This window comes from Takifugu flavidus, chromosome 1 (genome assembly GCF_003711565.1).
Source record: "Takifugu flavidus isolate HTHZ2018 chromosome 1, ASM371156v2, whole genome shotgun sequence".
NCBI lineage: Eukaryota > Metazoa > Chordata > Actinopteri > Tetraodontiformes > Tetraodontidae > Takifugu > Takifugu flavidus.
The window spans coordinates 13,922,494-13,943,719 of record NC_079520.1 but is presented as its reverse complement, the minus strand read 5'-3'; the positions used below and the strand labels follow the sequence as shown (position 1 = coordinate 13,943,719).

Genomic DNA, 21,226 nt, shown 5'->3' with positions numbered 1-21,226 from the left:
GACTGATAGGCCTCTTGCACATTTGCATTCAGACCCAAGTTTGTCACCTCCGATGACACTTCACATTAACCACTCGATTAAAAAAAATCCCCCACACACATTTGTGGTTTCAGACCGCATTTTTATTTTAATGGCGTATGAGCAGCAGAAACCATAATTCAACACTGCTTTGAAAGTATCGTATTCTCTAGGTGTTTACAGGCATTTGTAGGGACACCTTTGGATTCAGACACTGATTATCTGCCACTGAAGGATACATCAGTAAATCCAGCAAGGCTGCTGTTTTCTTTGAAGTGAACAGAGTACCTAATTACCCTTATTTACAGGATGCTTCTGAGTAAAGCAGCACGCTATCTTGCTGTGACAGGTTCACTAATAAATATCATCATTAGGATTTTCACTCCTCCGGCTTTGCGTGTCGCGTGTATTTTTTTTTTATTTTTTACTGTTTTCTGCTGGCAATCAGACTCAAAAACAAATCTTTGAAGTAAAGGGCAGAGATACCTATCTTGAGATATTATGGATTTATTGGAGAAACCTATGGGTTGTTATTGATGCCTTCAAACCTCCAGAGATTACACACAAACCCACATTAATGCACTAGCAAAAATGAAGCGTATAATTGTCCTCAGAGACAAAGAGCGTTTTATTTTTACTGTGCTTGATATCTGCAACTGTCGGCACTGCAAACAAATGTAGCTGTGGTGGGTGAGTGCTAAAGGCACGATTGTGCCATACTTAGGAGCGAATTAGCGGGCCGTGGTTTGACCGGAGAAGTTAGCATTTGACGAATCCGTGAACGATGAATTCAATTTTGAGCAGCACAGGATGATTTTTCAATGGGAGGCAGGAAATTGGCTCAGGGTAAATTGAGTTGTGCTCGTTAGGCTGAACGCTGGGAGGCAAATCAGATTTCATTTATCAAAACGCAGCGCGTTCACACGGACTCAGAGGAAATCCGATGTATACGCAGCATAAACACAATGTAGTAACACGGGTTCGGTGAGGCTCCGCAACCGACTCAGGCTTCGCTGAGTGAACCTGCTCAGTTTGGATGCTAAACTTGATGAACCCGTTCTCTTTTCCCTCTGTTATTGTGAGACCCAATTAGATGTACATATCCCACACAGTCTTGTGGTTGGAGGCCAGAGTGCGCCTGTGGGTCCAAAGGGAAGAGGCGTGGGAGCAGTACATAGTGGTTTTACCCGCCAACACGCTGCAGCGGGCACGGTGCATATCAATACGAGCAGTAACTAATAGCACTGGCTGCAGGTATGTCTCCCCACATCTGAGGGAGATGAGTGCAAAGGTTGTTTCATCTTTTATAGATCCTGTTTGAAAGCAGCAATTGCCTCAAAGAAAGACTGAGAACCAAAGAGTGAAAAACCAGCTCTGTCTGTGTGTGTGTGTGTGTGTGTGTGACTGTTTTTATGTGTGTGTAGCTCATGTACGGCCCATTGTAATACCATGCAACTGGGCTGTTTGCAAAAGTCTTTCCATGTCTTTGAAAGTGTTTATGTAGGACCAGATCCCTGTGGCCAGATAAGCAGGGGGCTGTAGAGCTGGAACACTGGTGATTGCCCTGTGTGATAGCACCCAGCAGGCCTGAGAACACAGGCCTAATGTTCTGGATGGATGGTGTCATGAGCAAGACAATTACCAAGCAGTAAGCAAGGTCTCCCAGGGTTAGGGTTTTAGTCAGATCATTTATTTTATGTAGTTTTTGAAGCAGGAGCTTTTAAGTTTAACAGCCGCAAGGGTCTTTCTGTTTCTTTTTTAACCCTGGCTGTATGTGTATTTGTGGAAGTTTAGTTCACTGGGAATATTTTTTTTGATAATCTAATTGGCCATTATTGGACGTTTTCAGGCAAAAATGCTGTTGTTTTTGGCTTTTTTTTCAAATATTGTATTTTTGTGCGTGTTTGAGATAAATCAACCAAAATAAATACAACAGAAAGAGCGAGCGCTACAAGACAAACAGAATAAATTGCAAGGCAATTTTTGAAGATTTACAAATCTTTCTGTTCTCTAATTCTTGATGATTCTGTTTTAAACCTTAAAAAAGAAACAGGGTCGAAGGAAAGGTGAGGAGACCAATTATTTTAATCTACAATAAAATGAAATTTCTACGACACATGTAAAATAAAAAGCGACGAGGTGTTCTGTAAGCGTGTTTCTATTGAACCAGACACACAAAGACGTTGGCTTGTGGGTTGCTGTTCTTTTTGTGTGTTGTCCCAGTGAGAGAAGCAGCTAGCTTTGACCACGTGTCTACAAATGCCTTGTGGCATCCTCCAGAGCCTGACCTGAACGACAGAAGCCACCTTTTCCTGCTTATCGAGTGTGTTGGAGCCCAGATGACGACCACATGCTTGCAGCCATGACTGCTGAGGACTTTGCGGAGGGGGAGCAGAAATAGCTCATGCTTCATTGGGAGATTGGAGATTGATAGCTGATGCTTGCGTCACAGGAGAGCGGCTCCTTACGCTGGACCAATAATATGGCTTCCTGTGCAATCAGCCTCGCTGCTTTCCCAGCGAATGGCCCTGCGTCTCCTGCAATTACATCCTTCCTCTATAATCTGTATTTCTACTCAAATGAGGGCAGCCTGAGTAATTTGTGTGAAGATTCCCCAAATTAAGAAATATAATGTGTGAGAATCCGGTCTGCTCTCCCTGTTATTGAATACAGCAGAGCCAAAAGCGACGTTCTCCCTCCGTACCCTATTGTCTCATATGGATAATCACATTTACTGAGCCCCGATCCACTAAACCCAACGCTCCCAAATGGAAAACAAAGGCAGTCATGACAATCTGTAATATTAATCTGATTGGGTTAACAGTGTCTCCGGGGCTGGGTGCCCACTCCTCCACTACCTGTGGCTGTGTTTTAATCTGATTGCACTAATAGCATATTCAAAATGGAGACCTTGCCACCTCCCCCCGCTGTTACACAGGACTTCTAATGGAACATCCTGTATTTCACATGAACGCTCACAAATTTGTAAATAATTACTATCACATGGGGGGGAAAATAATAGGCAGACCCAATTCAAATTCACTAGCTCCAGGCAGTGCGGTAATCATGGAGGAGAGCGGGACAGGCAGAACAGGGGATGGGGAGTGGGGGTGGGGGTAATCACATTGTATAACAACCGCACACTCTGACAGTTTGATAAAAGAATGCAGAGTGAATAATGAGCAACTTTGTACACGGTACTTATGATTTTATGTGCGATACAATTTGTCAATAACAACTGCACATTGAGGCTTTAAATTGCTTGTTGCACACTTTAAAAAGAACTTGGCAGATGATTATGGATTCATTGTTTGTTTACGGATAATTCCGTACAGACAACTGGGCATATTTCCCTAGCTACATACCTGTATGTCGCTTTAAAGCCAGGAAAACAAACAAATTCTAGTAGGTTGGTGATAGATTGGATGTGTTATCTGCCTGTTTGTACAACAGGCCATTATCAACGTGCCCAGGTTACTGTGCTAACTGTACGGCATTAAAGATTCCAGCCTGAGATGAGTAGGAGCTCAGTGGCTGTCTGCGCTCCGGCGCCTTCAAATGAGCACCACAAATCACTTCAGCAGGATGCCCGGGCTGGTAATGCGCCCATCAGCATATGAAAATATGTATGGGACATCCAATTTACCAGCAGCTAACAGGAAGAAGAAGCCAGCAGTGTGTTGAGTGATTGTTAGATGCAGCATGTATGCATGTTTGACTCCATACCGGCAAACATCAGCTTGATGGGACATCATGTGATTATGAGGATTCCATGTAAACAACATTTTTTTGAACAGCCAGAAAAAGGACGTTTGTTACATTAACAAGCAATTTCTCTCTGGGAATAATCACAGCATGACAACACGGCCGGCAGGGAAAGTTGGGCTTGTTTGACATCTGTGTTCATCTGCAAACTGTGTGTTGTGCATATGTGAGAACATGCCTGTACGTGCGCGGTTATGTGGGTACGTGTGTGCAGAAAGTGTTTTGTACAAACCGGTCTGACTGTCACAAGGGTGTTTTTTTTGCATGTACTTTGTTCTCCAGGCTGGTCTGGTTGCCGACAGAAAATAATTACAGTGTGTGAGCCGCAGCAACGGTGGAAGGACAAAACGGGAACTGGCTTCATTCTCCTGCTTCAGAGGACGTCACGCCGCCAGTTAGGAGAGAAGAGGGGGCGAGTCAATAGCAGGAGAGCTGAGACTACAACTGAAGATGAGTATGCTAATTACTCCACCTTATATTGGACGTCTGTCAAATCGCACACTCCCCGTAATAAATCTATACGTTGGTGCACAGGTGTAGGTGCATCTCATCTAGCTGTTTCCGCTTCCACAACAGCTGGAAAAAAACACAATTTGTCGGAACTAATGACAAAGAAAAAAGGAAAAAGGCACACAGGGATCTTTTTTTTTGCAGGAAAAAAAGTGGTAATAACAAGCAAAGGATTCACTGAAGATAAATCAGACAACACGGTGGCAGAGACAATGCTGCCTCTTTTATAAGGATTTATGACACACATACCCGCAACCGCAGACAGAGTCGACCCCCCCCTCCATCACTCAATGCAGGGATTTACATACTGTACTCTCAGACATGCATACACACTCATTAGAGGGGGGCCTGTGCACACTATACGCTAGATGACGGTGGATGATACCCACTTTCTTGACAAGAGATCTGAGGAAGAAGCCTGTGTAATAGAAAACAGCGTTGAAGGCTCCTAATATCTTTGATAGCATCGTTATGGTAATGATCAGGTGTAATGTAAAATTCATGAAGTGTACTGAGCATTGGAGGATTACTAATACTTGCTCTGCTGGCAACCGGGGGGATATGGAGACCATATTACAGATGTGTGTGCAGATGTTGTTATGCTTTGCTCTAATTGTTTTTTTTAGACAGTTAAGTGCAACTAAATGACTTTCACGTGTTGGCATGTATACAAAGGGAGGGAAACGCTTTGCACAATTTCTTTTAACTTGATTGGCAGTGCGCTTGTTGGAACAAATCACTGCTTTCATAATTATTCCAGCTATTAGACCTTTTAATTTCTCAGTCAAACAACTCAGACATCCAGACAGACATTGTGTAAAAATACCAACATGAATATTGTGATTTCCCAGCGCACATCTGAGCCCAGCCAAAGTAAAGTACAGCACAAAACAATCAGAGGGGGTCTGCAGTGGAAACCTGGCCCCGTCTGTCACTTCAAAAACTCGTCCATCACTGACAGTTATGAGTTTGGACTTTCTTTCCCTCCCTCCGATAGTCTGGATGTGTTTGCATATACAAAATGTGCGTGTGTCTAGGATCTCTAAGGAGCTGTGTCTTTCAAACAAATTTCCATCAAGCAGTCATCAGTAGGAGGTCCAGGTCCATTGGAGATGGCACAGTCACTCTGAAATCACACAGCTAACCAGGACTGTCAGCCAATCAGGATGTTTTTGATTTTTCTTGAAATCCACACTCAGTTCAGATTAACCTGGACTCCGACACCTACATCAGAATGGAGAGTGATTAGATGGCTGCGAGCGTTCACATCTGGAGAACAATTAGCCCAGATGCACAGACTCACTCGGTGAGCAGAAGTGACAGTATTGTCATTCTTGACAAGTGACTTGAGCTGTTCCAAATTTAGATGCATTGAAGTTACATGAGGGTGGAATCGGGTCATACACATGCGTCGTGAAATAAGGTCACCTTGCCTTAACCACTGGCACTTGACAGTAACATTTTAAGATAAGGTTTTTGGGGAAATAAATAAAAATGTGTGTGTGTGTGTGTTTGATTTTTTACAGCCAAAGGGACAAAATAAAAGCCTCTTTATTTCACTGGGCGATGTAAAAACTTGAAAGAGGCAGTGTTAGCACGTCTTGCTGCCACAATTCTGGGCTCACATGGCGTGCTTTTTACATTTATGATGATTAAATCGATGTATGCGATGTGGAAACCAAAAGTCCCATAAACAACTTTACAAGCTCCTGATAACAATCACCAAATAGCGTCGTTATATGATTCTAGATATGAATCTAAATCAAACAGAAATGATGCCGCCGGCTGTAGGAAAAAAGGCTCATTCTTCCAGACTGACTGCCTGTCATCAAAGTTGTTGTCTAATTAAACGGACCACTGCGGACAGCCCAGAATCACCAGGGACGGATGACATCGATGTCGGTCTGTTTGTTCTCAGGAAACCGTCTTATTTTAAGATATTTTATGACATTCAGCAGTGAATTATTGAAAAAAGGAAAATGTTTCCACCTAAAGCAGATCCTGAAACGTGTGCACTAAGAATTAACATATGTAACATTTTAACTCAGTCAGCCACACAAACTGAACTGGTAGAACTGGTTAACTCTAGAACTGAGTTTGGTTCTAATAATGCCATCAGAAAAAGACGTTTTCTCTGCTTTGAGGGAATAATTTTTGTCCTGCTTTGATGCACCGATAGTTCTGAAATGTGTTGAGGTTATGGCTTCATAGATAACAGTCTTTTCATTTGGCAGCGATCTTTGCGAGTCTTCATGGTGCTGAAGCTGTTGTGAGCATATTTGTTTGCATAATATTCATCACTGCATATTTTATAGCTGAGTGACTTTATGTCTGGCCCAGAGATCAAATACAAAATGCTAATTATGCTATGAAATAGCTCTAAGTTTAGGAAAATGATCATTTCTGGCTGTTTTAATGCCTCCAGCTTCAGGCAACATTACATAAACGTGCAAAAATGGCATCTGTGTGCAGGTTTAAGCTTCCATGCAACTGAGATGTTGATAAAAACAACATGGGATTTTGTATCTGTAACTAGCAGTAAGGGTGTCAGCTAATGATAGCTACCCCCCCGCACACTCAGAGTCTCCTCTCGTTCTAGGCAGACATCCTACCCAAGTCCTTAGAGTTTATTTAGGTGTGTGTTGCTGGTAGCTTAGGTCATATCTTCCATTGTTTGTACTTGCCTATCCAGGCACAAAAGCTTTACTATTTCAGCTTCCTGTGAAAGAAAAGCAATAAAAATTAGCTTAATGTTGAACCTGAAATGTTCAGATCAGTTGATTTGTTGTCTTCGACAGAGTTCAGACTTAGGATTGGTGTCATGCAGCTTAAGTAAAAAAAGACCATGAGCTTTTCACAACACACCATCAAAATAATATAACATCATACACCTACAATGGTGACTAAAAATGTAAATATGGTGGAGACGAGAAGCTGAAATGTAGAGCAGGACTTGAACAAGTATGCTGTGAGCAGCCTCCCTGTGACTCTGACCCCCTTCCCTGTATCTGTTTGACCCAGCAGGGTCTCACTGGGTCTGCCCCACACCTGTACATCATTTTACCATCACCATTTTCACTCTTAAAAAAAAGCTTATGTTGACTGACAGCTGCACTTCAAAGATCTGCCAGCCGTTTCACGTCCATGATTATCACGTGTAGTCGGGGTTTGCGTGGTGGAGAAAGACCCCCGTCTCAGGCAGCCGGTTATGTTGTGGGGCTAATTTAGATGATTGGCCTTGAAATGCAAGCTGAAACGGGTTTCCCTGTGTTCTTTAAAGTGACCCGTGCCCGGCAATATAATGAAAAATTATCCTCAGCCTGTTTGTGTTGTGTCAAATGTGGTGACTGGCAGAAACTGTTAGTAATTGTCTAAGTACTCCAACGTGTCAGAGCTGTCCGTCACTCATCCCAACCCCCTCCTCCTTAGCTCTGCTTCTTCAGCTTCTCATAATATTTTCACTGAACTGCAGAGGACAAACTACTTTCAGTGATGGAGTTGTCACTTTGCTGCTTTTGCTTGGAAAAATATTTTACCTTGGGAAGAACACACAACCAGCTGACATGTGTTCCTGCGTTTTTGGAGGGAAAAAAAAGAGAGAGACACACTTGTTCTTTCTTTTGTTCTTTGATACTTTTACAGATTCGAGACTATGAGCTTCTCTTGTCAGAGCGCCTTGAAGTCGAAAGTAACCCGGCAAGGTGGCATTGTGAAAATGTTGATGAAATCCGCTGTAAAAGAATGGACATGTGTACATATTCTCTTATGTATGCACTTGAAATGGAAACCATTCTGTACAGAAGACTATATAAAAAAAGCACCAGACTGAAGTTTCTGTCCTTGAAAATTATTTAAAGTTATTAATAGGCAGCCAACAGTGTGGAAAACAGAAAAAAATCATCTACACCCACAGTGTCTTGTAAAACATCATACTTATTTAATTAATTAACATTTGTTTTAGTAACGTTGTTAAACAGAACTTCTGGATTCTTCTGGGATTTTTAGGTCATTTTTGTCTGGTTAACTGTCTGGTTAATCTGGTTAACGATAGATTCTTGTGAATCCAATTTTCAACTGATCTGTTGAGCGTTTTAATTAGGAAACTTTATGTTTGTGTTTTTCAACCCAGGCAAGCAAAGTTAGTATAAAGACAGGTGCTAATATTATCCAGTATCTGGGTCCATGCGCTCAATCCTCAGCAGAATTTTCCAAATTTGTGACTTCTGCAGTTAAGTCTATTTTTTTAATGGGAAATGTAGGATGCAGAACTGCAGTAAAGCCCCCCCCCATCCCATCCACTACCCCCCCTGTCCAAACACACCTTCTCAGCCTTCCTCTGGGGAGGAGAAAAGTCATTCGTTATTTTAATGAGTGTCAAATATGTTTTCCAAATCCACTAAAAGGTTATCGTTGTTACATGTGGACAAGCGCTCGCATCTCCATCAATGTTAACGTTGTAACCAGGGAAATGCAGCGTCGGCCGTGGCGCACAAACTTAATCGCCGTGTTTTCACAAAGTGCAGTTTGAGGGTGATTTATACTCCTGAGGTGACTGACTGCTCTTTGATAGAGGCAGAGGAAATAAACACACATCCGAGGTGCGATGAAGGCATAAATACCCCTCTGTCTTTTCATTTCAATGTCTGCCACATGAAGATTATGTATTGTTTGTTTTAAAACGGGAGGGGGGGCATTAAAGGCCCCTCACTGTAACCGTGGTAACGTGAATGAATGACACATGACTCCGCAGTTGGCGTCTGCTGGGTTTCACAGCCAGAAAGTGCTTCCCTTTTTGACCACATCCTGCCTCCTGGTCTTCATCTGACACTGCGGGGGTCTCGGCCCTCTTCACGTAATCTAAGCATGATGTAATTAATCTGGAGGGAAGGAGGGGGGGGGGCATTTGTTAAAAAGAAATATGAATGGAACAGACAGGGAGAGGCAATGAGAGTGCTGCAGTTACTCCAGCGTCTCAACATCACTATTTGTCTTGGGCAAGTTAGTTTTATCTAATAAAATGACTTTGTATTAAGATGGATACTTCAAACGCTCTTTTGTCTTTATAATCACAGCGGAGGGAGGCAGATCTCACACATTCCTCGCTCAATTTATTATTAATAAGTACATCAGTGGGAGAAAGATATCCTGAGGACCCAAACACCCGCCGAGTACATTCATCAAACGTAAACGAATATCACAGTACACAGGATACAGAGGCTCCAATAACGGGTAATTGATGAGAAAGGTCTTTGGGTGCATCGTGTTGACGCGTCGTTATATCACATCATTTCATAGTTTGCATCAAATGATGAACTGGCTTTTGAAGAGAAGCGTTTCTGTTGCCACGTGTGCAATTAAGTGGTCTGTTTGTGGGGTCGTTGCACACTTGTGATTAAACTGTGGTTAACTGGTTCCACTCAATATCCCCCCTCCCTTAATACTTGCTTCAACCACAGCAATTACCCTCCTGACAGGATAACAAAACACAAACAACACGTGCAACACACCTGCCTCTGCACATTCACTTTGAATACTGTCTTCTTTTCAAGATTGCGACTAAATAAAATGATGAAAGTAACATGTCCAAAGGTAATTTAAGGGGGCTTTTTCCATTTCAGAAAACATAAATAACGCTTACTCATATTTGTAAGCGATAACGAAGATCTGTGTTCCAGGATCACGAGGAGACAGAGCTGGGTTTAGCCGACAGATGGGCTGGCTGAGCGACGATGGTAAAAGGCCGCTCCCCATCCTACCACACAACCTGTGCCCCAGTGTTGGGTTTCTGACAGCCCTGACATGTGTAGCTACAGGACCTGTGTTGGAGGGCAGGAATTCAATCAATAAAACGCGCCCCCTCGACAAGATATACCGTGTTACAGGAGAGGGTGAGGGTGAACCATCTGCTCTTTCCTTTAACACTCTCCCCCTGTCACATGTCAGTCGCTGCTGCTAATGCCCAATATATTGGGTTATGATTCATATAGTATAAACCGTCTCTGGCTTTATGTAATGAAGCTGTAACTCAATTGGTTTCGGTTTACCGTCCCTGACGTCTGCTCTCAAATTGGCTCGCATCTGTCTGTGTCCCCTCGGGGCCGGGTGTGTCGCTGTGGAGCCTTTGTCACTCTTCAGGTGATACTACATTTGAAAAAGACTTCATTAACAATCTGAATGACTTTTTTATTATTAGGAAGGAAAAAGATTAAAAAAAAAAAAAACACAATAGGGAAATGAGCCCATTTAAAGTCTGTTTGGATACGCTTGGTTAAGATGGCCTCTCCAACTGGATCTGAGGGGCAGGTGGAGGATTTAAACAGCGTGCACGGACAAAGCTGGTGATTTGACCCTCTGAGAGGATATGCAGAAGGGCCTCTACACAATTAGAGTTGTCTTTCAGTTCAAGTCCGTAATCATGCTCGGACAATCTTCGAGTGCGTCTGAATGAAGTGGCAACGTAATGAGAGCATCATTAGCCGCATCCCTGCATTATTTATTACAAGTCTGACAACTCGCAAGGTGTTTAAAATGTTGGGGGTGGGGGGATTGGTTCTGATTTTTGACTTGGATGTCATTGAAGGTTAATACGCAAAAGTGATCCATTTGTAATTCATTTTTTTCACTACCTCCAACAGGATGGTCAGTAGAAAAAAAGGGATCCTTATTGCTGCAGTTCAGAAAACAGATCATTTTTGTCAAATAATTTTTGTTCATTAATGCTCCCGTACAATTCCTCCCCCACCATAACGTTTTGGCTCCTTGGAGCAGGTCATCATTGATGATGTTACTGGCCTCTTCATTGTTTCACTGGCCTGTATTATTCTGCTCTCTGAAGAATATGATTACTCCCCCATCTGTTTGCTGTTAGCTTTTAAACCACACTTAGCAGTAAAAGCCACAGCCATGCAAGACATCTACTGTTTAATTAAAAAGAGGAAAGGGAGAGTTAGAGTAAAATTATACTGCCATAAAAGTCTTGCCAACAATAACATTAGCGTTTGACATGCAGCATGTCAGAAAAAAAGCCTCATATCACAGTAAAGAGAAGCGACCTTTGAAGAGCGGGCGCGCATGTGTGCGTGGGCGCCTGCGCGTGTATGTGTGTGTAAAAGGCTGAATTAAACTTCAAAGATTGCTTTTAGGATATCAAAAACAAATAACCTCTGACCCCCCCAACAAACAAACATACACCATATTTAAATAGCACAAACTCATGTCTCTGCTGCGTGTGTGAGCGCCCCGCGTGCCTGTGTGTGCACGCGCGCGCGCGCGTCACAAAGAGCAGGGACATGTCTGTTATGTGCAGCTTGATTAAAGCATGATGGCTGGTGTCCAACCTGCTTTCCATGGGAGCGCCGTGACAGCCAGCAGCGCGTCTACCTGCTGCCTCCTCCGCGTGTTAGGTGATTTACGGCCGACTCCCCCCGTTTATGTGCTGCCTTATTTTCATTTCTACCCTGCTGAGTGCCAGGTTCAGAACTCCTGAAGAAATATTATGCTTTGCTGACAAAATACAGTGACAGCCATCTCCCAGCCTTAAAAGAGTGCCAGAGTGTTTAACAGTACGAGCGCCTGGGATACAAGGCGGGGTTGAATGCATCTGTAAGTACGTGGCCCATTTGATCTAAACCAGCTCTGATTGGGTGGAATGATGTTTATAGCCAAGTTAGATTCTACTTTCAATTAAAAGAAATGACACAGGGGAAAAGGGAGGTCTGTAAAACAGGCGGTAAAATTTATTGAACAACTTTTACTGGGGTCTCGTCTGAGAAACATGTGGCGCACAAATGCGATGTTTGTTCCGACAGACGGGTTTAGCCTGCAGACGAGCAGGTAACTCGACGCCGGGGACTTTTTCATTAACCCTGAGTTCAAACCCTGCCGCCGTTTAAAGTTTTGTGGGGAAGCAACAATTTGATGTAAACGGATGAATATAAATACTGCTGATACTCGAGCGCCACCGCCCCCCCCTTCCTTCTCACTGAAGCCTGTTTTCCCTCTACAGGAGCCACTCAGAGCTGTAATGATGTGCTGCAGCATCCCGAGGCATTATCATTCGCCGCATTATTATTTCAAAAGCTTCAACAACAGCGTCGTCTCTGATGTAATTCTCATGCATATGGAAGATGCTCCAGTGACTTCATGGTTTGAGGAGAACTCAACCCCTTAGTAAATAAAATGAGCTATCACAAACCTAATGAGAGCAGGAGTGTTGGGAGCGGCTGGGCCAGCGCGTCAGACGGACGTTGTCTCTAATTAGCCTCGAGCTGCATGAGCTTTACTTATTTTTGTGTCGATTCCAGCTATAAAGCCAGCAGCAGTTCATGTGAAGATAACTTTTCCAACCCCCCAGCTTCATCAGAGACCACCTATAAATAAAGATTTTCATTGTAACCTAATCAAATTATGAGACACATTTTTGGTTGGGTTGTCAGTTGTCTAAAGCTCACCGTGTCTCTTTCTACCTCTCTCCTCTTCAGCAGACGAAGCGAGGCAAAGTGAATCCCCTGAGGTCCTCTCATCTCACTTCAGGAGCTGCCGAATCTCTTCTCTTTATGGCACACCCAGAAGGATTAAGCACAAATGGCATTCACATGATTTCAATAAGCTCCGAGAGACAAGAACCAGCCTTTCAGCGCATTAGCTTTTTGCTGCAGAGGACACAAAGCAGACACCGAGCAACTGCAGGCACAAGAATGGAAGAAAAAAAGCAACACATATTTAATAATAGACCCGTCTGGCCTGATCTGGAAATGGAAATCCAGTGGCCCCCATCGTGCCCCCGATCGACGGTGGGGACTCGCGTCTTGGGTCCAACAAAGACCCAAGACGTGAGTTGGCAGGATCCTAGAAAGTGACCCCCACCGACATGAAGTCGTGTTTAAATTCAAGGGTTTGCTGTAATAAGGCGTAAGAAAACCTGAGCCGGATGAGGTCAATAAAGGAGAGATGAGAAGTTGCTTTTAATTATTTCAAAACCTCGTTTAATTGGTATACAATGAAAATAGCAGGTTTCTATTCTATTCTATTCTATTCTATTCTATTCTATTCTTATTCTATTCTATTCTATTCTATTACACCTTCATTCCATTACACACAAATGGAAAAAACTAAATGGTTTTTCGTGGTCCAGTTGACTGACTTTAAAGTTCCGGATGCTCAGTTTGTAATCTTCCCTCTCAGTGAGGATGCTGGATGGTTGTTGACATTACTTGAGCAGTTAGCAGGTTAATATCTCTCCCCACGGCTGGACCCGTTCTCTATATAACCTGATGTTGTGTCACTCTCTCTTTTCCTTCCTTTATGGCTATTCAGAGCTTGGCGGGGCTTAAATGGCGCTATAGGTCTCCAGCTCCCCCCCCCCAGCTCCACCACCCCGCCCCTCTGTGCCATCCACTCCTGCACTGTCAGTAATTTTTCATCGCCCTTGTTGGGGCCGTTTTATGCATTGTTTCCCTGATGCTGTGATTGATGTCAGGGGCTAGTAATCTGGGGGAATGAGAAGCCGGATGGTGGCTGCCGAGTCCCCTCTGTTTCTGACACGTGTCGGCTGAGTGGCGGTGCGCCTCGCCGCGCTTCCCCCTCCCTCCGTTTGGCCACGGCCACCAGTGAGGCCGCTCACTTCGCTCACTCAGCAGCCCTCATTTCCATTTCAATCTCAGCCTCATGAATGCAAAAACTCTGGCCGAAAATTAATAACACCACACCAGGGAGAGGTGGACGCAGAGGAGAGGCTGGGAAAGACAGAGGGAGCCGAGAGGAGGGTGAGCAGTAGAATGTCGAGCTGGGCTCTTTTTCACCTCCTTTGTCCCTCCAAAAGGGCCCTTTCTTTGATTCCCCTCTCTTTCACCAAGACTCTCCAATGAATGGCATTACAGACAATGCCATATCCGGAGTGACACAAATTTATTTCGGTAGCAGCGCCATGGTGCATTTCCACAGAACCAAGGGCGATTTATCTGGGGACAATTTGGTTTCCATAAAGGATTTAAATGGTTTCTGTGGAGATAGTGGGGTGAAATTTAATTTGTTTCTCATTTACTACAGCAGGTATGAAAAGGAGAAAAATTGGACGGCTGATGGGCTAAAAATTGGTGCTGTCCCTCTGCTGTATCCCCAAAGGAGCGAGGCCCTGCATCATATAGATTGAGTTCGACCCCCGCAGCCCTCCCAACCACAAGCCGAGGCACCGAGCTCCCTCTCTCTCGCGCGCACGCACGCACACGCGCGCACGCGGGCTGCCTCCAGCCTGCAGAGAGCAGTAACCTTAAACCAACTTAAACAGTAACCTTTGGGGAGGCTGCCAATCACTCCTAAAACAACGTTTCCATCGATCGGCCTGTCTGCGTGATTTATGGCCTCATTTTACACTAATTGAGAATTAGAGGGCGGATTAGTGGGCCTCAACACTTCGGCCTGATATGCACTCTGAGCTGTGTAATCTGTCACACCGGGATGTCCGACACTCTCTTACTCACAAAGGAGGAGGAGAGGGAGGGGAGGAGGGACGAGGGTGGTGGGGAGTGGGGGGTGGGGGCTTTCTAATTGAATTTCCAGATAACGCTGAAATTAATTTGACACCAGTGAAATTTGACTACATCTCTGGTGCTGTGCTCTCTTGCTCCCCCACTGTGACTCCGCTCTTTCTTTCTTCCCCCCCCCCCCCCCCCCCCCCCGTTCACTCTCCCGCTCTTTGTTTCTGCTGTTCCGAGCAAACACTATTGATCCAAATCACTTTGAGTAGCGGGCTGTCTGAAGCATGGGATCTCTAAATTGTGTTTGTGCTCATATTAGAGCAGTTCATCTGCCGCTACCTTCGGACAGATAAAGAATATTAGCTTTCATTTCGTTTGACTGTGTTCAAATTATTGTCATTTTTTTCCCTCTTCTCTTCTCTTCTCTCTCTTTTTTTGTGGCGGGGACTCTGCTTTCTCAAGGCTGGCGAACGCTTGCCGGCGAATGCCCAGAGTCAACAGTTGGAATTGAATTAGGGCCCCGGCTCGCCAGGTCCATTGTCTAGGTAATTTGTCGTGTAAGTGGCAAAATGAAAGCACTCGCCACGGTTCTCCGAGCACCGGCTGTTGTATCACTCATCACATACGATAGATAGAGAAAGTGGGATGAGCGCGCGCGTTTAAAACGCTCTCGAAAACATCGCATGATAAGTCGCATCAGCGGTTTCCGCGCAGACGTCATTGGGTGATGGGCGGCGGTAGCAAGTCACCAAAAGGGTTGATTTCATCTGAAATCATCTGTGATGTCATCTGAAATCATCTGTGACGTCATGTTCACGCCACACTTCACTTACAAGGCCTGGTTTTCCCCACTTTTTAGAAATATGCCCACTGTTTAATCCCAAAAATAAATCTTATTTTGATTGTATTTGCCAGGAATTTATCATGAAAACCAGTTAGAGTTCACGTGATTGATTTACTGTCTCAAATGTAGCACACACTTCTGGAAGAAGTGACCGCTTCCATGTAAAGCTGGAGCCAAGCAAAGTCAGTCAGTGTGCTCGCATGAGTTCACACCCAGTAGTAATAAGTAGCAATTATAATGATAATAACAGGAGTAATGATAAAAAATACAATAATAGAACCTTCTTGATGCCAGCAGAGACCTTCTCTTTGTTGTTTATATTGTGTGGGAGTTTAGTGTGCAGGGGGCTTTTTAGCAGGCTAAGAGATGCAGTTATCAGTGTAATGAACTTTGGACGCTTGCTAACTTAATCCCAGTAATGCCTGAGAGAGTCAATTATTGCAACTAGATTTAGTGGGGTACTTATCTGGTAGAGCAGGCCCGGCAATTACGCACACCAGAACACAGTGCGCTGCGTTGTCCACCCTCATCTTATCTTTGCGGCTAATGGGCCCTACGGTCCCATTGTCAGCTCCACTCCAAATACAGTACAAGCTTTTTTTTTTCTTTTTTTTTTTAAATCCTGTGGGGAGTTTTGAAATTGAGTGGCTGTTGATTTGTAGCTCTAACAGGTCTTTTAATAGTTTTTTCCCCCCCTTTTCCTTCGCAGACCATTTTAGTTCTTGATCCCCTCGACGTGCTAATCCAAATTCCCCTCAATCAAAGCTCGCTGGTTATTATCACTGTTGCACACAGGTGACAACAGATTACACGACCAGTAAGAAACACCTCTGGGAGCGATCTCCCCTTGACACAGTCTCATATCTGCTGCCCAAGTCTGTGTATAGAGAATAATAAATGAGAGAAGGCGACACAACTACATTGTTAGCAGGCACTAACAATGGTCTGGGCCTACAACGTCCTTCTTCCCTCTCCAGGGATCACGTATGCATGTGTGCATTTGCGCACGCATGCTATAGTTGTGTTTTTACATCATCGTGCCCGGCGTCTGCGGTGGTGTCGGTGTTGGCCGCTGTTTTGTAACAGGCAGCACGCAGTGGATTACAAAGGTGTCTATCTGTCTGTTTTCTCATTTCTTATTCAAACCCACAGGGAACGGGTGGAGAGAGCAGAGGCAGCGGAGGAGGAGGAGGAGGAGCAGGGGGATAACTGAGAGGCTGATGGAGACTAGGTGACAGGTTGGAATGGGCCGTCAATAGATCCATCAGCCTGGTAATTTGGAGCACGCTTAACATACATCAGTGGAGTCGTAGGAGCTGGTATCTGTCTTGTCGTGGAATCACAGTAAATAACAGTTAAAGATGGTGTCAGGCTTGACCAGGGTGACCCACCCCCATCACACACATGCGCACGCGCGCACTCGCACGAGGATTGACTCGTACATTAACATTAACACTTGCCCTCCTGCACTAATAGACACATCCAGAATCACCCGTACTGGAAAAGGAGACGTCACTTCTTTTCTTGTCTTATATCAGATGAAATACAAATAGGGATGATTTAAAAGTTGAATCCCCCTGATCCAATAATGGTGCGAAACGAATTTCACGTTTGATCCTTCATCCAATAATGTCTCTAAGCATCTCGCACATATTCACAGGTTTCTGTAATGGTTAGATAAAACTTTTGATGTGCGTTATTTCCATCAGTTGTGGTTGTATTGACGCTAAAATGTTGCAACATGTAAAATATGGATGCACAAAAGTCAGTGGAGGAGAAATTGTAGGTGTAGGAGAAGAAGAAGGAGCCCGGGTGTTGCTGGATGATCGTTCACTGACAGACACTTAGTGAGAAAACAAACACCGCGGCTGCTTTGAAAACTGTGTAGCACCAGAGGGCAGGCAGATGAACTTCATCCCCGTGCACGCGTTGTGCGGCGTGCGCACGTTCACAGCAAAACATGTGTTTTAAAAAACTGAAGCACCTTAGGCTAACTGCTGTTGCTGCCACTCACAAACCGCTCACTAACCTTTCAAACTGGGTGATAACAACAACTGCGTGACACTCACGTGTGATTCTAATCTATGATCATGTTTGTGTGTGTGAAGACTGAGGAGAACAGGAAACGTGTCGGTTCTCATCTCTATAAGCTGTATAATAAAGCAAAAATCTTTTGAGTTGCTGGTTGAAACAGGAGAATACAAATTATCTGGGACGCAGCAGGGATTTTAGCAGTGGAACCCATATTGTTTTGGCTCCTGTCTTTGAGAAATCCCAGTTCTTTATTCTTATTGGGGTTTCTTTTTTTTGGGGGGGGGGGGGGGGGGGGGGGGGGGGCGGTTGTTTAGTTATTTATTTTCTGCCTTTATTCTTTAGTCTTTGGAATTTCAACTTTTGTAGGGAGAGTGCAGGATTAATATTTATTTTTGTACATTTTGGCACAAAGGGTTTGTCATGTTTCAAATTTTGGTCATGTTTGCTTAAACAGCTCTCATCCGTGCACAGAAGGTAGCTTAGCTAACGCCCGGAGTGGCTCTAAGCTTTCATTCATTGGCTCAAACCAACATGAAAAGACTCCCATTTTGACACCGTTAAGCCATTTTTAGGTCCAAACACCAAGGCTATATTCAGAAAATGATATTTATCTTTCTGAACTTGCTTCGAGTTTCAGTTCTCTTGATGAAAATCATGCGCGACCCTGTTTTCGCTCTCAACTTTAATCTCTTTTTGCACTTCTGTGCTTTAACATTGACGCCAAGCCGCCTCATCTGTCCAGCTCGTCTCAAAGTGACTACTTTAAATAACTCCCACCATAAATCTTGTGCATCTCCTGCCAACGCTAAAGGTTAAAACTTGTCTTTGTGTGTAAGGCAGCAGCCCGAGACACAAGATCAATAGCTGACACCTCCTGCATTGAACAGGTTGTTTCCACTGTGCTCTCTTCACGCTGAAATACAGCAAAGCCTTGATGAGTTAAACCTAAATTACGGTTTTCTCTTTGACTCTTGGGTGTTTCACATGAAACTTCACACATTCTTACATGCAGCGACACCTGAGCTGAGCAGCAATGCTGACCTTTACCTCTGACTGACTGAACTTTTGGCCTCGACTAATTAAAGGCGTTAAGCTAACCGCCGTTCCACATTCTCTAATACTTTTATTCTCATACCACATGACCTTTGCCTTTACCTGTAATTGTGTGTGGCTACATTAATCATATTTGTCAGTTACAATGAAAGTACAGCTTTAGTAATTAACTTTAATTGGATCTTGTCACTTCCTATGCTGCTCTGTTTTGATCTTTCTGAGTGCTCGCTGCCTTTCATAACTGAATTTTATTACAATATACTGCTTAGAGCAAATTATCCAGACCAGGCAACGGCTCAGAATGCTTTGAACCTGTAGTACCAGATTGGGAGACCAGTAATAATTATTTACAGTCCAATCTCTTAAAATACTTCTGCCAGATCTGCTACAGATGCATAAAAATCCACAAAAAAGGTTGAAAATTAGAGAAGCGAGTTCGAGTGTGCTGCCTGTTAACCCCGTGTGGGTTGAAAAGGAAATCTCTTCTAAACTTTTACAGCGTTGAAAAACTTTTCAACATTTCATTGGAATGTGTTGCATTGTTAACTAGACTATGGTTTTAATTAATTTAAAAAAATAAAAACCATATGATCATATAAATATTACACAAACATAATAATTGTATGGGGGATTTTTAGAAGCAGTTTGTTGATATAATATTGGCTGAATAGAAATTTTTCCCTCTTTTAGTGTCGTTTCCCTCTCGTGAAAAAAACCTGTGCTACACTACAAAGGAAGGTTTTCAAGGAAACGATCCCTTTTTTGCCCCATTTCTTCATTATTTGATGGGTGTTGAAAGAGACAACAGTGACCGAGGATGTCTTTATACCTGCTGCTTAATGCAGCGATAGCAGAAGCCAAAGGTGGAATAGCTTTCCCGGAGCACTGGATTCCCGCTCAGGCATTTGTGTTGCCAGAGGAATGAAAAATCTAAATGAAGTGGTCAGGATGGGCTCGGCAGCATCGCCGTGACCTCCCGACCTCCAAACTTGGGCGAATAGGAACTAAACATGCAGTCGGGGCTATCTAAGGAGCGGCAAATCTTTATTCACTGAGAGCCGCTTGCTGCTAAAGCACATTCCCTTTCAATCCATTAGAGCTCGCCGTCCCCTTCCCCTTCATCACACAGTACACCCCTTAATTTGACAATGACAAAGAGCCACTTGCAGATTTTAAATTTCATAATTTTAATCTGTCAAGTCTGACATTTAATTAGTGGCTTCCTAACCTGTGTCTGCCTCGTTCTCTGAAGGGCGCCGTTTGTTCCGAGAGGCCTGCGCAATCTCTTGGCGGAGCTGAAGAGAGAGTGGATTAATATATATGTACATTACCAGCTGGTGCAAAGACAATACACAGAGAAAGGCCATTAGGGCCTAATTCAGACAGATGAGGTTAATAATATTTAGGAAGTGTTGCTCTATTAAGCAGTGCACTGATTAAGGCCTGAGTGGGATCCCCCTTCATAAGCTGCTGATTGGAAGCCGCGCTGCTTTTGTTCTCCTGCTGCCAGCAAAGACAGAGAAAGTGTTGGGTAACGTTCTGCTGCAGCTGACAAAGAGGACGGGCTTAATGAGAACCTTTACAGACCTGGATGAGCTTTTATAGAAGTCCAGCGCTCACTGATAGCTTCATTACAGGCACCAGGCGGACAGATGGAGCTGGTTTTTGGCAGTCCGTGGTCGTCCGCGGTTACTGCAGTTGGTTGCTGGGTTGTTGCAGATGACGTGGCCCGGCTGACCTCATTACTCTGTCACGCTCGTGTCGGTTCTGTCCCAGCTGTGGTTTGAATTTCCTGCCTCCCACCCAAAAAGGAGCTTCTGCGCAACCATTTCACACAGACAGCGCTGGAGGAGCGGCTATCGATTTTCAAATCAATAAAAGCGAGGGAAGATGGGGTGGAAATGGATTGGAATTGGGCTGGCGGCGAAAGTGTCAGGTGCTGAATGTATGTCTTTTTGGCGTGTCAAATGTCACAGTTGAACCTCGACGACGGTAGCCGTTTTTCATCTTCGCGCTCGTCCCTCTGATGAATCCATCCCGTCGTTCACAACTGCACAGTTGGCAAATGAATCAGTGGAGACTGAATCCATCCCAACGCGTCACTTTGTTTTGAGAATCTGTCTAATTACTGGCAGCTGCCCATCGCACTTTCAGCTCTGGCAACCAGCCCTTCCTCGCCCCTAAAACCACGTGTTATCTGACACCTTGAGAGAGAGACAAAGACAGAGAGAGAGAGAGGGCGAGTTAAGAGCAGTGGTATAAAGTCCTAGAAAGAGTTTAGAAGCTGCTAAAATAAGACTAATTGACATTTTAATTATTCGGTCTCCAAGGTCCACATTCACAACACAATCCTGTGCTTTTATGATCCACATGCTTATTTCATCATTTCAGGTAGTTGCCTGTTAAAGGAGGTGCAGCAGAGTTACCCAAAGGTTAATAAAAGGATTTTGAGGATTAAAAAAAAACCAGCAGATTGTAATTATCAAGAATTAGACATGAAATCTGATTTCAGACCCAGAATTCTGTG

General features: G+C 44.0%; 1 long non-coding RNA gene across 1 annotated transcript; it reads left to right on the top strand.

The window, feature by feature from the left end:
• The first annotated feature begins 8,660 nt into the window (after positions 1-8,660).
• Positions 8,661-13,243, top strand: LOC130537495 (uncharacterized). Its single transcript, XR_008953643.1, has 2 exons — positions 8,661-11,895; positions 12,774-13,243. It is a non-coding gene; the product is annotated as an uncharacterized LOC130537495 (long non-coding RNA).
• Positions 13,244-21,226: the final 7,983 nt, after the last annotated feature.